At 35.1% G+C, this 14,932-nt stretch overlaps 1 protein-coding gene across 2 annotated transcripts in view; it reads right to left on the bottom strand.

The window, feature by feature from the left end:
• ANGPT1 (angiopoietin 1) overlaps positions 1-14,932 on the bottom strand; it is a 307,136-nt gene that overhangs the window by 58,160 nt on the left and 234,044 nt on the right. The window lies entirely within an intron of this gene.

Genomic DNA, 14,932 nt, shown 5'->3' with positions numbered 1-14,932 from the left:
AATTTTAAAAAATGTTCCTAAATGCCTTTAGTGTGTTTCTGATATTCTTCCCTCCATTCAGGCTTATATACAATATGTATAATAAATGCCATTAACCTGAAATCTTGGAATATAGACTATTCTATTTAATAAAACTGATTTTTACTTCAAAAATCTCAGCCTTTGCTAAGAATTTCTAAAATGTATTATTTAACCTTCTCTTCTTAATAAGTAAAGTGAATTATGCATGTTTTATTCTTTCTTTAGTAGATTATCATATAGAAAGACTTCATGCTATTTTTGATATTTTTCTTCGAGACATATGGCTGCTGTAGTCCACCTTCTAACTCAAGTTATCTCTGCTAAGTGGATCTCTGCAGAAGAAGGACGTGGTGATGAACCAACCCTTCTCTGTGGGAGTAGGTGCCTTTATTAATTATTGTATATTGAAATCATCTGAATAACTCCTATTTGGGGATATTTTCTTTCTCAGTTAAAAAGAAATACAAGTATCTCTTCCATATTGTGGTTGGTTATGGGTATAGCACCTCTGTGATCTGGAAAATGCACATAAAATGTTTTGACCCTCCATATCAAAGAAGTCTGAATTTTTTTCTTTATCTTTTATGGGGTGTTTATAGTACCTTGTTGTAAAATTTAGGTTAAGTATTTGGTTATAGGTGATATGTAGGTCAATGTTATCTCTGCATTTCTACTGGATTTCCTGTTCTTTTCACAAACTTTAACTTTTTCATTTATTTCAACCTTAAAAATGATTGTATGTATTCATCATATTAAAATATAACATATGTTAATATTGTACAATTCTAAACATATATTTTATTCTGAGTTTCTCAACTTTTTTTTGTTTTCTGCTGGCCTTCACATGTCATCTGTAGCTTCCACAAAACACATCCCCCCAAATTCCTATTTAATTTCTTATGATGACTTGCTATCTATAGTCACAATGTGGAAGGGATATCTGTATTCTACTGCATATAGTTTATTGTGTCCATTTTTGCTTGTATACTATCAAATTCCTTTGAAGTGTGATACAGTGTATTTTGCTAAAAATCCAGTAGATTTCTATCACTTTTGAAAAGATTAGACTAACTGGACTGCCCTTTCCTTCCATATGATAGCAGTTTCTTCCAAGATACTTCCTAAGAGAGTTATTACTATCTGTAGGGGAGAAGCTGCCTAGTTTGAAATAGCAGCTATTTCCCAAGGTTAGTGAATATGTGTTATCTTTCAGCTAATTATGAGAAACTGACTAGTGCAGCCTTCCCATCCATATAACTATAAAAATAATTACTATTTATATAGTGCTTTAAGATTTGTGAAGCACTTTACAAATATCATCTCATTTAATCTTCACAACAACCCTAAGAAGTAAGTGCTGTTATTATCCCATTTTACTGTTGATGATATTGAGTTAGGTAGTGATTAAGTGACCTGCACAGGGTCACACAGCTAGCGGTTGAAGCTGGACTAGAACTTGGATCTTACTACTAGCTCCTTACATAACTGCTATAAATATGTGAAGCAGCTAACACTGTTGAAGTGTGCCAAGGCTATTGCCCCCAAAGACCAAATCCTAATTTCAGAAAAGACTCCCCTCAAGCTCAGTCACTAAACTCTTATATAATTTTGAGGAACAGATTAAAAGGCACAAATCTGTTGATAAATGACAAGAGAATGAGTCCTCTTTTCTGTATAAGGGAAAACAATATATCCTCAGATTAAACTTTGAAAAAGATAACTGCTGCTGAAGATTTATTGCTACCTATTCTGTGAAGTAGGAAGTGATGAGACATTAAGAGCTATCAAAGGTACGGAAGAACAATAGAGGCATTCACATTTAAGTATCCTTCTCCATCATGATGAGATCCAACTTAAAAATGTAAGTAAAATATTAAGCTCCACTTTTTCATTTTTTGATAGTATGATGTGAACACTTTGTATGTATTCATTCACTTATAGAACATTCACTGCCAATTCTTGAAGAATAAATGAGAGATTAATTATCTCTCCAACTTCTGAAATTATCCCTTCAAACTGAAGACACATGTTTATACTTCAGAACATAAATTTTCATTGTGTAGTAGTCTAAGTACAGATGTAGCTATCAATAGACAGTCAAGGAGATTTAGATATGCCAATACAAGCTAGTACAAGTGAGAAAAGTGATGATTTGTTCCATGAATTAATAAATTCTCCTGAAAAGACCTTCCTGCAGCATGGAAAACCGATAATGGGATTTTTGACATTTTTTGCAAATCACTCCTTCCACCATTCTCCCGGACATACTCTAAAGTATATTTTGCTTTTGATTGTGTTATTGCAAATATTCTATTCCATAACCAGACATAAAACCTAATTCTTCCATCTCCACTCTCCAACATCAGATTGCAGAGTATTCCTCGAGATGCAAAGCCCTTTTGACAGTTGGGTACCCACATGATAAGGAAGAGAATGAGTCTGGTCATCTCTAAGTATACTTCACAAAGACAGAGAAGGAATATAAATGTGGCTTGTCCTTAATTTTAATTCTGTTGTCTTGCCCTGCCATCTTTTCTTTAGTTTGCTAAACCAGATTTAGAGAGATACTAAATGTGAGAATATGTTTGCTGATCCAAAGCAAAGAATGATGAAGTGTTAAGTATTAGGTCATACATTTCCATGCTGTTGAAAGCCCTGTGTCAATAAAGTCTTTGGCCTTCCCAAGGGAAAAAAGCAATGGTCTCCAGGAAGCCACAGAAATGGAATAACATTAGTGTCATTCTTCACAGAGATTTCATCCACATTTCTGCATGCAAGGATGTGCCCTCCCCTTGAATTGAGATGAATATCTCTTCCTAAGCAGTCTGCCTTCCTGACTAAACATAAAGGATGAAGAAGCTGAATGGAAAGTGATGACATTCACTTTTTAGAGGCTAAATTCTCTTACCACAATCTTTTCCCACCTCCTCCCTCCCCCAAACCTCCCAGGCTAAGGGAAGACATGCGATTCCACACCTGCTGTATTGTTGGACCACAAAGGTTTGTCTACATGAAGTCAAAGAGGGTGTTAAAGATAAGCCAGGGTGGGAATCCATTCAGAGTCAAATTCAGTGATGGGGAAACAAAGATTTCAGAGTAGATAGAAAAAAATAGAAATCATTGCCACATTAAGAAATTCCCTCACTCACAAAATAGCCATTCTTAACCACACTGTCATATGTGAAGTAATTTTGGAGATCATTTATTCCACGTCCCCCTCCATTCCATAGATAAGAAAATAATTCCCTATCACATTATTTACTGTGGTCTAGGCTGTTAAAAAAATTTATGTTTTCCTCCCACATCTGTTCATTTAATTCATATTTCTGATATGTTAAAGATGACCTTTTTAGAAGGTTACATTTTTAAACAAGTCTTTTAAATTGGATCTATAAATTAAATAAACTCTAAGTCACTCATTAATATTAATCATTATTCCAATGAAACTTATTTGATAGACTGCTACTACATCAGAAATTCTTAAATAAGGGCAAAGAAGGGTTACTAGGTTTATTTCCAAGAATCTGAATATATATGCTTGTCACAGATGTGGGGGCAATGACTCAACATCTTATTCTTGGTCTGAAGCAGTTGAAGTGAGAGGACCTGGATAAAAATGCTCTTTCAGCTGATCACTTCCTTAGTGGCAATTTGATGTTGTAATAGGCTTAGAATGAAAAAAAAACCTGAGTCCAACTCTGTATCTAAATTCTTATTAACTATATAACCTTGGGAAAGTCATTTCACTTGTGCCTGCTTCAGTTTCCTCACCTAAAAAATAGGAATAATAATACCTTTTAGAATTGTTGGAATAAAATTAGATAATATTTGTAAAGTGCTTTGTAAATCTTAAAGTACAATATAAATAACTTCACTATCTGGACCTCCCGTTTTTATCTCTAAAATAGGGTAGTTACTGGTGCAATTGTCAATAATATGGATATAGGTCTTGAATTAATGATATATGTAAATCCAGTGGAATTGCCTGTTGGTTATGGGGGGGGCATGGAAAGAAAATGAATCATGTAACCATGGAAAATATTCTAAATTAATTAAATAAAAATTTTCAATTAAAAATAAATAAATAATAAAATAAAACAGAGTAGTAAGACTAGAGGGTATCTAAGATCCCTTCTATCTCTAAATCGATGATCCTGTTAATTTAATATATTGTTATGTTTACTGTCCTACAATGATGCTTCATTGTGGTTATGAGTAACATGGAATTCTCGAATTCTGGCATCATGAGGTTCTGGTGGAGTCTGTCAACCTGAAAAATAATCTGGCTTGTACCTACCAGTACTGATTCACAAAATTTCAGTATTACAAAAGGTTACTGAGATGAACTTCTCACCTCTAGAGAATCTTGAGTTCAGAACCATATGAATTATGCTGTTATAAAGGTCCAGAGGAAGAGTAACTTGTTAAAGAATCCCAAAGTGACTTGATTTCTCAGTTTGGGGAACATGATGTCCCTACTCTATTCTTTATTTTCAATATTCTAGTGATCTAGATCATTCCCTACTGCCTACAAAAATGCCCATAAATCCTTCATCCTGAAAAATACCCTTACTAAATCCTTTCCGCTCTGCTATCACTCTATTTTACTTCTACTCTTGGGGGCCAAATTACTTGAAAAGGTCATCTATAATGTGTACCTTTGCTTTCTTCTTATTCTCTTCTTAATCCTTTTTAATAGTTTCCAACCTTATCATTACTTCAAGACTGTTTTCTTCAAAGGTAATTTCAGTTGCCAAATCCATTAGACATTCTTCAATCTTCATTCTACTCAACCTCTCTATAGTCTTTGACACTATTGATCACTCTCCTTCATATTCTCTTACAGTTTCTTCTCCATCTCCTTTACTGGATCTTCCTCTAGATCCCTTTACCTAGCATTTCAGAAGATTTAGTCCTGGTCACTCAGGGCTATGTCTTCTCCCTCTCTGCTACATCACTTGGTGAGATCATCAGCTTCCACAGATTTAATTGCCATCCTCTACTGACAATCATCCTATTGGTCTATTCAGTCCCAAACTTTCTGCTGTCCTTTTACTTTTCTAAAGGCTAGTTGGCTTGATCTTTACAACATCTCTCCAATAAACCTCCTTCTTTCCAAACCACTTCTATCATGTTAGTGTGAGCTCTCATCTTGTCACTTCTCAAATATTACAAAGGACTACCAATAGGTCTACCTGCTTCAAATCTTTCCCCAAATCCAATCTATCCTCCATCTGGACACTAAAGTGATTTATATCAAAGGCCCAACTATGTCATCCTCCCAATTCAATAAATTCCAACAGCTTCCTGCTGCTTCTAGGAGTCCTCTAGCATTAGAAGTCCTTTATAACCTAGTCCTCTCCTACCTTTCCAGTCTTCTTACATTTCATCACTTGCCACATACTTTTTGATCCAGTGACACTAGATTCTATTTTTTTCCATAAACAAGACATTATATCTCTATGGGCATTTCCCTATGCTTGGAATGATCTTCCTCCTTTTAGCTTCCCAGCCCTCCTTTAATTCCCTAATGAAATTCCATCTTCTACTGGAAATTTTTTCTAATGCCTCTTAATTCTACTGCCTTCCTTCTTAATTATTTCCTGTTTATTCTGTATATAACCTATCTGCATATAGTTGTTTTCTTAGGGCTCCCCTTCCTATTAGCTTGAGTTTCTTTAGATGAAGGACTGTCTCTTGTCTCTTTTTGTAGCACCAGCATTTAGCATAATGCCTGAAACATGGTAAGTGCTTAATGTTTATTGATTGCATGAGAATGAGTGTATTTGATTGATCCTGTTTAAATAGATGATAGGGGCTAGATCTGTGATTCTTTTACATAAAGAATTCCCTGAGAAAGAAACTTCTTCTGTCATACAAGTTGACACCTTCTGTGCAATTTAGAGTCTCAGAGAGTTGTCTAGATCAAGGAGAGATCAAATGGCTTGCCAGGAGCCACACAAATAGTATATGTCAAAGGAGGAATTTAATCCAAGAACTTCCTGGCCTGGAGCTCATCTCTCTAGTCACCATGAAAGAGAAAAGATCAGAAACTTCAGCTTTGAATCAGTAAAGAAATTTTTAGGAGGTAGCTGGTTCCGTCTCAATGCTGGCCATAGTCCTATCCCCTCTAAATGGACATAACAAGTAACAAAATAATGTTGAAGACAAGGTGACATCTTTTTTTGGGAGGGTAAATATTGTGAGAATCCTAAGTCAATTTGCCTATGAATAGGTCCATAAAACCTTTCATCACAGTTTTTTTATATGACCACATGAAAAAGCTATAAGACTAAAGTTGGTTTCAGGAGAGCAACACTAACTCTGAGTGGAATATGAGTGGAAATTACAGGATTTCTAAGGACCAGTTTAGCAAAGAATGGAAAAAGTTCATCAAAAGAAGTCTATATATCAGATGCTGAAGATTATTTTCTTAACCATGTCAATTCATGAAACAGAGAATAATATAAAATAACCCAGTCCTGTATGACCACCTCCATTTTCCCTGGAATGGTGGTCAAATTGTGAAACAGAAGATATGCTGAGTAGTGCTTTATAAAATTTCCGGGTTTCCAAAACCATTCATTTAACTGTTGTCACAATAAACAAAGAGTTGATATACAAGTGGTGATACTAAACAATATCAATATTGACATTCTTACTATAAATTAACCCTAGAAAGATTCATCGAAGAGTGGCTTTCCTCTTTTTATTTTTTCCTGTCTTTTTATATCTTGTGTTGTGTCAGTCAATAGATCTCTGGTTAGTTTTGTGAAATTCAATGTCTAATACTATTTTTTCTGTAAAAATAAATTATTTGCAGTTACTGTCTTATTCATTAATATGCTACCATTCAGACTTAAGAAAAATAACTCTTTCTCTCACTTTAACCAGCACAAATATAACTCTGTGCATGACTCAAAAGTGGATTTTGAAACTGAGGTTCCACCTTTTAAGATACAAACAATCATAGAACACAGAGGAAGCCAGTCCTTTCTATTTCAAGCTAGTTATGCTTCTTACTGAGAGGCAGAAAGGTTGACTTTAAGTAATTGTGGATTACACACATCAAAGAAATTATGGGTTCACTGTGAGCAAAGTGAATTGCAAACCTTAAATCTCTCTATAAATGTGAATTATTATTCTAACTAGTATTGCTATTTTGTTGCTGTTATTTCTACTTTTGATCCAGGCTTTTTTTCTTAAATCAACTCTCTGCTACTGTTCCTCCCTAATGCTTTATCATAGTGTGGATATAAGGATCTGCTATTACATGAATTTTGTATGGACCCATTAGACCCATCAGTACATTTTTTCTGTATGTTGAGGATCACCCAAACTGTGGCTAGAACAAATCATTGCAGGAAAAGTGAACATGGGCAAATGATGACCTTTTTTAGTGGGGGACCATAATGATGTATGAACAGATCCCCATCCCTAACTAATGTGTGGAGGGACTAGATTCTCCAACAGCAAATACAGAATATCTAGTCTATATGGGATTATTATTATTATTCAGTCATTCTAGTCATGTTTGACTCTTTGTGACCCTATTTGGGGTTTTCCTGGCAAAGATACTAGTGTGGTTTACCATTTCCTTCTCCAGTTTATTTTATAAATGTGGAAAGTGAGGCAAACAGGATTAAGTGATCTGCCTGAGGCCACAGAGCTACCAAGAATCTGAGGTCAGATCTGAAATCATGAAAATGAGGCTTCCTGAATCCAAGCCCAGGACTCTATCTACTGCTCCACTTGTCTTCTCTATACAATGACAAAATGAGAGATGCTAGAAGTATCAAAGCCTTCTTATAGTAAAATATAAAATAAAACCAGTTCTTTTCTCTCTATACTCTCAGTCCTCTCCACCTTGCTCCCCCAGTGATATTTAGATCCTAATGAAAGAGATCCTGAGAGATAGCATGGAGTAGCAGAGAGCTCTGGCCTCAAACTTAGGAAAGCCTAGATTCAAATCCAACCTCTGACTGGGTACTATACAGAGTACAGTATATGGAAAGTCACTTAACCTCTTGGGGTCCCAGGCAACTCTCTTTTTAAAATTAAAAGTATCAAACTTGTTATGTTGATTGGACAGTAATTTAGCATTATAAAACTTGTATTTTTTTCCTGTCACATGAGAATTTCCATACAAGATTTGATAAAGAACATGTTCCTATAAGGAGTTCCCTATGTGGATGAAATAGCATGTCTACTCTAAAAAGGAAGAAAAAATATCTACCAATGTATTCCACCCTCCCCACCCAAACTACCATGCCTTCATGGTGTTGACTCATTCAAAATGAAAGAGAGAGGCAGGGAGGGAGTAAGGGAGAGGGAGAGAGAAACTATTCCTGGATGATATAATCAGTGCAAGGAGAGAACAAGAAATGTGCATCAAAGATTCCCTTCATAATCCCTACCTTATGGGTCAGCAGTTAAAATTTAGTTTTGATTTCATTTTTAAGAACACCTGTGTATCTGCTTTTCATTATTTAGGCTCTCCCCTGGCCTCACTGCCCTGACCCAATGTAGGTATGCTTATGCTTACATTTGAAACAGGAAATATAAAATGCATTTTCATGAAATTATTTCTGGCACATGATTCAGTTTTGCACTTAACTGCTTTGGATAATGGTATCATCTAGTCCCAACGGGTTTTAAGTCCCCTAGAGAGATAAATTATACCTTTTACATATTAGTTTATCTTCCTTGGCACTCAGCACAGAACTATTTACATACATGTAGTACATACCCAAGCCAGATATAGATATAGATGGAGAGAGAGAGAGAGAGAGAGAGAGAGAGAGAGAGAGAGAGAGAGAGAGAGAGAGAAGAGAAAAGAGAAAGAAGAGGAAAGAGGAAGAAGAGGACAGAGGAAGAGAAGAGAACAGAAAAAAGAGAAAAAAAAGAAGAAATGAGAATAATTAAGAACAGAGCAGAAGAAACAAGGGAGTAAGAAAAGAAACAAAAGAGAAAGAAGTAAACAGAAAATGAGAGAAAGTGCTAGAAAAGGAAGGAAAGAAGGAAGGTAAATAGACCTTTTGATTCTCAAATTGTCTCTCCTGGACCTGTTTTTCAAGTCCATCATCTTCTCAATGAGATATTTCATGTTTCTTTCTATTTTGTCCTTTTGTTTGACTTAGTTTTATTAATTTTTGTTGCCTTGTGATATTATTAGTTTCTATTTGCCTAATTCTATTCTTTAAAGACTGATTTTCAGCTATGATCTTTTGATTTTCCTTTTCCATTTGGTCTGTCCTGCTTATTAAGGCTTCCAGCAGGTCAATTCTGGTCTCCAAATTGCTTATCATTTCATGTGATTTCTGGGCTTCTTTTTCCAAGTGGAAGATTCTGTATTTTTTTTAACTATTATTTACTTTTTGAAGTATTTCCCAATTTTCTTGCCAAGTTTCTTCTATCTTTCTTTTCTTCTTTTTTACTTTATTTTTGAACTCCAATTTGAGTTCCTTGAGTGACCAATTTCCATTTTTTTTAGATGTAATTGTATATTTGTCACTCTCTGCTGTGTCCTCTGTAGTCTGTTGTTTTTCACCATAGAAGTTATACAGGGTCAGAATATTTTTCTTATTTTTTTTTGGTAGCTGTAGATTGTAGTTCTTGGGTGTTGGTGGTCATTGCTATGGTAGTTTTTTCTTCCCTTCCCAGTCAGAAGACTGAGTGTGGAGAGTAGGCAGCTTTCTGTGTATTGAGCTAAAGAGCAGTTTTTGCCCTGAAACTATATTTCAGTCTCCACAGTGTCTGCTGTGGGTAGCCCCTCTCTGCCCTATCTCTGAGTCCAAGCTCCGCATTCTTCAGCCTCCTGGGGTCCCAAGTCTTGTTGCCCTCAAGGTAAGCCTGTGGTGTCCTCCAAGATGTACATCAATGCTGGCTCTGACTCTGGTGTTGTACGTGGAGTGGGGAAGGGATAAGTTCGTGCTTTTGTAGGTATAATTTTACCCCTTAGAGTGTTGAAATGACCAAACCCTACCTACCTTCAAACTTGTGCCCTATGGTAGAGCCCCCTTGCTCATCTAATTTTGATTTTTATCCTTTTGAGGTGCTTTATATTGGTTGGTGGTGAGGAGAAGAAGATCCTTGCTTCTTCTCTGTGGCCATCTTAGCCAGCAAGGAAGGAATAAAGGAAGGAAAGAAGGAAGGAAGGAAGGAATGAAGGAACGAAGGAAGGAAGGAAGGAAGGAAGGAATGAAGGAAGGAAGGAAGGAAGGAAGGAAGGAAGGAAGGAAGGAAGGAAGGAAGGAAGGAAAGAAGGAAAGAAAGAAGGAAGGAAAGAAGGAAGGAGAATTGAGAGAGACAGGGAAGGGGGAGGGAGGAAGAAAAGAAGGGACAAAATGTCAGACTATCATGTTTGTGAATAATATCTGTGCATATTATGCCATTACACTGCAATGATTCTCTTTCAGTTAACTGTAACATTCACATGAAAAAGTTCATTAGCATGATTCAGGCACTACATTTATATTAGATGGCAAGTTGTCATTCAAGATCATTTCACTTATAATTACAATAATCAAAAGAAAAATAATGGAATTTTGCTTAAAATGAATACAAGTTTAAAAATTAACTATAAAGCTCTAGAGACAACTTTTACTCAAGAAATATATTAATACAAAAGAAAAAAATTCACTTTCATTGGCTTTGCCAAAATCTGAATGAATATCCAATTTGCTTCATGTTGTTCCAAGTTCATAAAACAATTATCTATGTTACTTTATTTATCTTGCCTAATAATGCTTATAGGAAGTGTTGACTTTTTATAGACAAAACAAATTGAAACCAGACACACTTGGTATATCCTATGAGGTTCCTCTTCTATCAGACAAATCACTACAGTAAACAGCTAATAAGTCAGTGTATTAAAGAGCTTTTTCTTTCTAGAGGCAATAAAGTAAAATTAGGCAGCTCCTCTCTCTCATTACTGATGAGTTCAGTATACATTTTCTAAGTTTAAGAAAATGGTCAAAAGACCTTTTTATTTCAAATACTTCAAATTATCCTTGATATTTTCTTCACTTACCAATATTGTTTCCCTGCTCAGTTGCAAATGGTCTTTAATTTCTAGAAGTTAAAAAAAAAAACAAAAACTAACCTCTAATGACAGAATGGGAGCTTAAATTTTGGTGTTCATAAGAAATATTTCACAATGTGTGGATTATTTATATTTATATATATTCTTTTCACAGTGCAAAAGTCAGTCAATGCAAGGTAGTAAATTAGAACCTTATTGTATCACTGTTTTAGAATCAAAGAATCTTAGAGCAGAAGAGACCTCAGTGGTTTATCTTGAATAACACCTGCCAGAATTAGAACATTCCTGAAACAAGCAGGCATCCAAATTCTGCTTCAAGACTTTCAGTAATAAGGATGCCCATATTTCCATTTTTTCAAACTTCAAAAAAGTATTTCTTCACATCAAGTCAATATCTGCATCCAATTTCTATCCATTACAAATAGTTCTATCTTTCTGTTTGGATAGGTTGATACTTCCTTTCCCACATGATATCCCTTCAAATATTTAAATATATCTGTCATTGTCTCTGGCTCCAGATCTTTTCTTCTACAAGCTGTTTCCACTTCATTCAACAGAACTTATATAGCATGGACTCTCTCCAACCATGTGATCTTCCTCTTCTGGATGGATGATTTCACATAATCAATGGCAATATTGTAAAGCAGATAGATAGATAGATAGATAGATAGATAGATAGATAGATAGATAGATAGATAGATAGATAGATAGATGATTAAAGCTTTTATTGATCACTGTATGCTAGGCACAGTTCTAACACTTGCAATTATTATTGCGGTAATGTGCAAAATCCACACAATTTTACCCAGAAAGCATTCATATCCTTTTCTCAACACCCTATTAATAAAACAAGCAGGCCAGACTGCTTGTCTTTGCAAATCAGCAGGGTATTGACTTTAATGTGTCAGAAGAGGTTCAATTCTTTTCATGAAAGAGACCAAGTAAAAGCAAAACTCCTAGTTAAAGTGTCTCCTAGATCTCCTAGACTAAGTTTAAACCCCCTGAATCATATATTTCAGTGGTACCTTTCATAAAGTGAGAACTTTTAAAATGCCAATAAGAACCTCTATTTTTAGAATCTATGTTGGGAGTCTGTTTATTTCTCTAGGAACCCATAACTTTTACAAGAAGATCCTAGATTTAGGGCTCAAAGGAACATTAAAAGGTATCTACTGCAATCCCCACATTTTATAGTTAAGGAAACTGCAAACCCCAGAGGTTAAGAGACTTGTCTAAAGCCACAAAAATAACAAGCAACAGACTGAGGATTGAAACCTAGGTTCATTGGCTCCAAACCCAGAACTATGTCACTCTAGCACCCTTTCTCTATGCCATGAGACAAGTCACTGAACTCACTTTCAATGAGAACACATTCCATCTACAATGACAATACATTCCAGTTCAGTCTGAGACAATTCTTCTTTTCTTAAATTATCAGCAAGGAACAGAGAATAGCATTTCAATAGGAGACGAAAAGATTATGGAAAAACATTACAACAAAAATTTATCACCCAATCTTTGTAAATATAAAAACTTTTGATTGGATTCTTTCCTTGTAAAGCCAGTGTGATAGTTGAAGCTTTTATCATCTCTTATCTGCAATAGGGTCTATTTATTTTTTAAAACCTTTATCTTCTGTTTTAGAATCCATATTATATATTGGTTCTAAGGCAGAAGGATGGTAAAGGGCTAAATGGAAGTTGTGACTTGCCCAGGGTCACAAAGTTAGGAAGTCTCTGAGATTTGAATGCAGGAATTGCTATCTTTGGGCTCTCAATCCATTGAGCCACCTAGCTGCCTCCTGCCAGGCTTCTAGTTGGTCTCAGATTTTCCCTGGCTCTCCCCTCTCCAAAATACACTACCCAAAATAATCTGCCCAAAGCACAGTCATGTCATTCTTTACCTCGAGAAGTTTCAATTCCCTTCTAATTCTTCTATGATAAAACAAAAAGTTCTTAATTCAACATTAAAATACTTTTACAACCTGATTCAAGTCTATCTTTCCAGGTTAGTTACATATTGATTCCCTTCATGAATTCTCCATTTCAACAAAACCAACCGTTTTGCTGTTACTTGGACTTAGCACATCATCTCATACTTCTTTGTCTGTATATAAACTTTCATGTCTGGGATGCACTTACTTCTCACAACTGCCTCTTCAGATCCCTAACTTCCATCAAGGCTCAGTTCATGTACCATCTCTCACAGGAAGTCCTTCCTCATGGTTTTGTTGTTAATATTCTCTCATGCTAGCTCCATTACAATGTATATAATTATCTATTTACAGGTTACATGCCTTGAAGACAGTAATTATTTTTCATTTTGTCTTTTCAGTCTCCAGAGTGTAGTACACGGTAGATGCTTAATACGTGCTTGTTGGATTGATTAAAAAAACTTTCTGTACATTTTTCAAAATGGAAATATAATGAACTTTATTATTTTAAAGAAGATTTCGAAAGACTTCAAGAGTCAACTGAATTTTGCTCTAAAGAGAAGTTGTTTAAGGCTCACATTGAAAATTACTACATTTCTTTCAAGCAAAAAATGAGTTCTGAAGAGAGCCATTGATAGAACACATATTCTAGCATAAGCAATTCAAGTTTTAAGAAATCAGTCAATTTTTATACTAATAATAATAGTTCTTCATTAACTTCTGCCTTAATGGCCTTGGCTATCAGAATTGTCACACCTCTTGACCATTCTGCTAATAACCTACATATGTGAAATGCTTTATGAGTTTGAGTACATAAAAAATAACAGTATGAAAATATTCATGAAACAGAAGTTGATTTTTGTAAAAGTATAACAAGTAACATTCCAATAATGAAAAGCCATTTCCTAAAAATAAAGGTTTTGATATATACTTAAAAGACATGGATCAATTGATGCTTTAGATGTCACTTCTTTACATTCTAGTTTTCTAAGGAAAGTGATCCTCTCTGGTATATAATTCACTTGATTTGGAATATCACCAATATTTAGTTATTAGAAAAATATTTACAGGGAAGTGACTATCGCTTTTTCCCATTAATTCAGTGCTATCACCCTAATGTGATTCTAATCAGTTTCACATACACATCTGTACTCAACCACATCTCTACATATACCTTTAATGTCTATTCATATCTCATTATGCATCCTTCACATTTTAGTTGAGTAGAAAATGAAATTTTACTTTAATAATTAAAGTAAACAACTCTGACATAGCTCATGAAAGCATACTAAGTGGTAAAACATTTGAAAGTCACCATGAGAATGAAGAATAATTTTAGGAGAGAGGTGGTATAAGAAGAGAGAATGAACAGAAGTTTTGATCAGATAAAGGAAAGTATATCCATAATATCTGTATTTTGTGTTTGGGTTAGAATTCATATATGTGTATAATGCACTATTACACTCGAAAACAAATTTGTAAATATCCTGTGAAATATCTTGTGGAATAATGCTTGTCACTTTTTGCTAATCCCTTATAGCAGTCCTTCCAGCAGTTGCTATATAATTTTTCTTTGTGGGATATAACTTGAGAAGGAGGAAGGAGCCTGAGGAAGATGGGTGATATAAATAAAGACTCAAGGACAACTTAATTGCTATGGGGAAAGGCGCTGGCCCCTGATAATATTTTCCTTAGGAAATTAATTAAAGGGAAATATGAGAAATAAGAGAACACATGGAAGTAAGAATTCCGAGAAAGAAAGCACGTGGCCAAGAGTGGCGCTAGGAAAGATAAGAGAGATAGAAGAAAGAGCTCCAAGGTTGCAGGAAATCAAGAGGAAGAGCAGTGCCCCTCACATCAGCCTTTATTGTGGATTGAGAGGTGATCAATGAATACGTAACATAGCATGTAGGTCTTAACATTGGTTGAATAGA

Source organism: Monodelphis domestica, chromosome 3 (genome assembly GCF_027887165.1).
Source record: "Monodelphis domestica isolate mMonDom1 chromosome 3, mMonDom1.pri, whole genome shotgun sequence".
NCBI classification, from domain to species: Eukaryota; Metazoa; Chordata; class Mammalia; order Didelphimorphia; family Didelphidae; genus Monodelphis; species Monodelphis domestica.
Note: the sequence above shows the minus strand (reverse complement) of the source record. Positions and strands in the feature narration are given on the sequence as shown.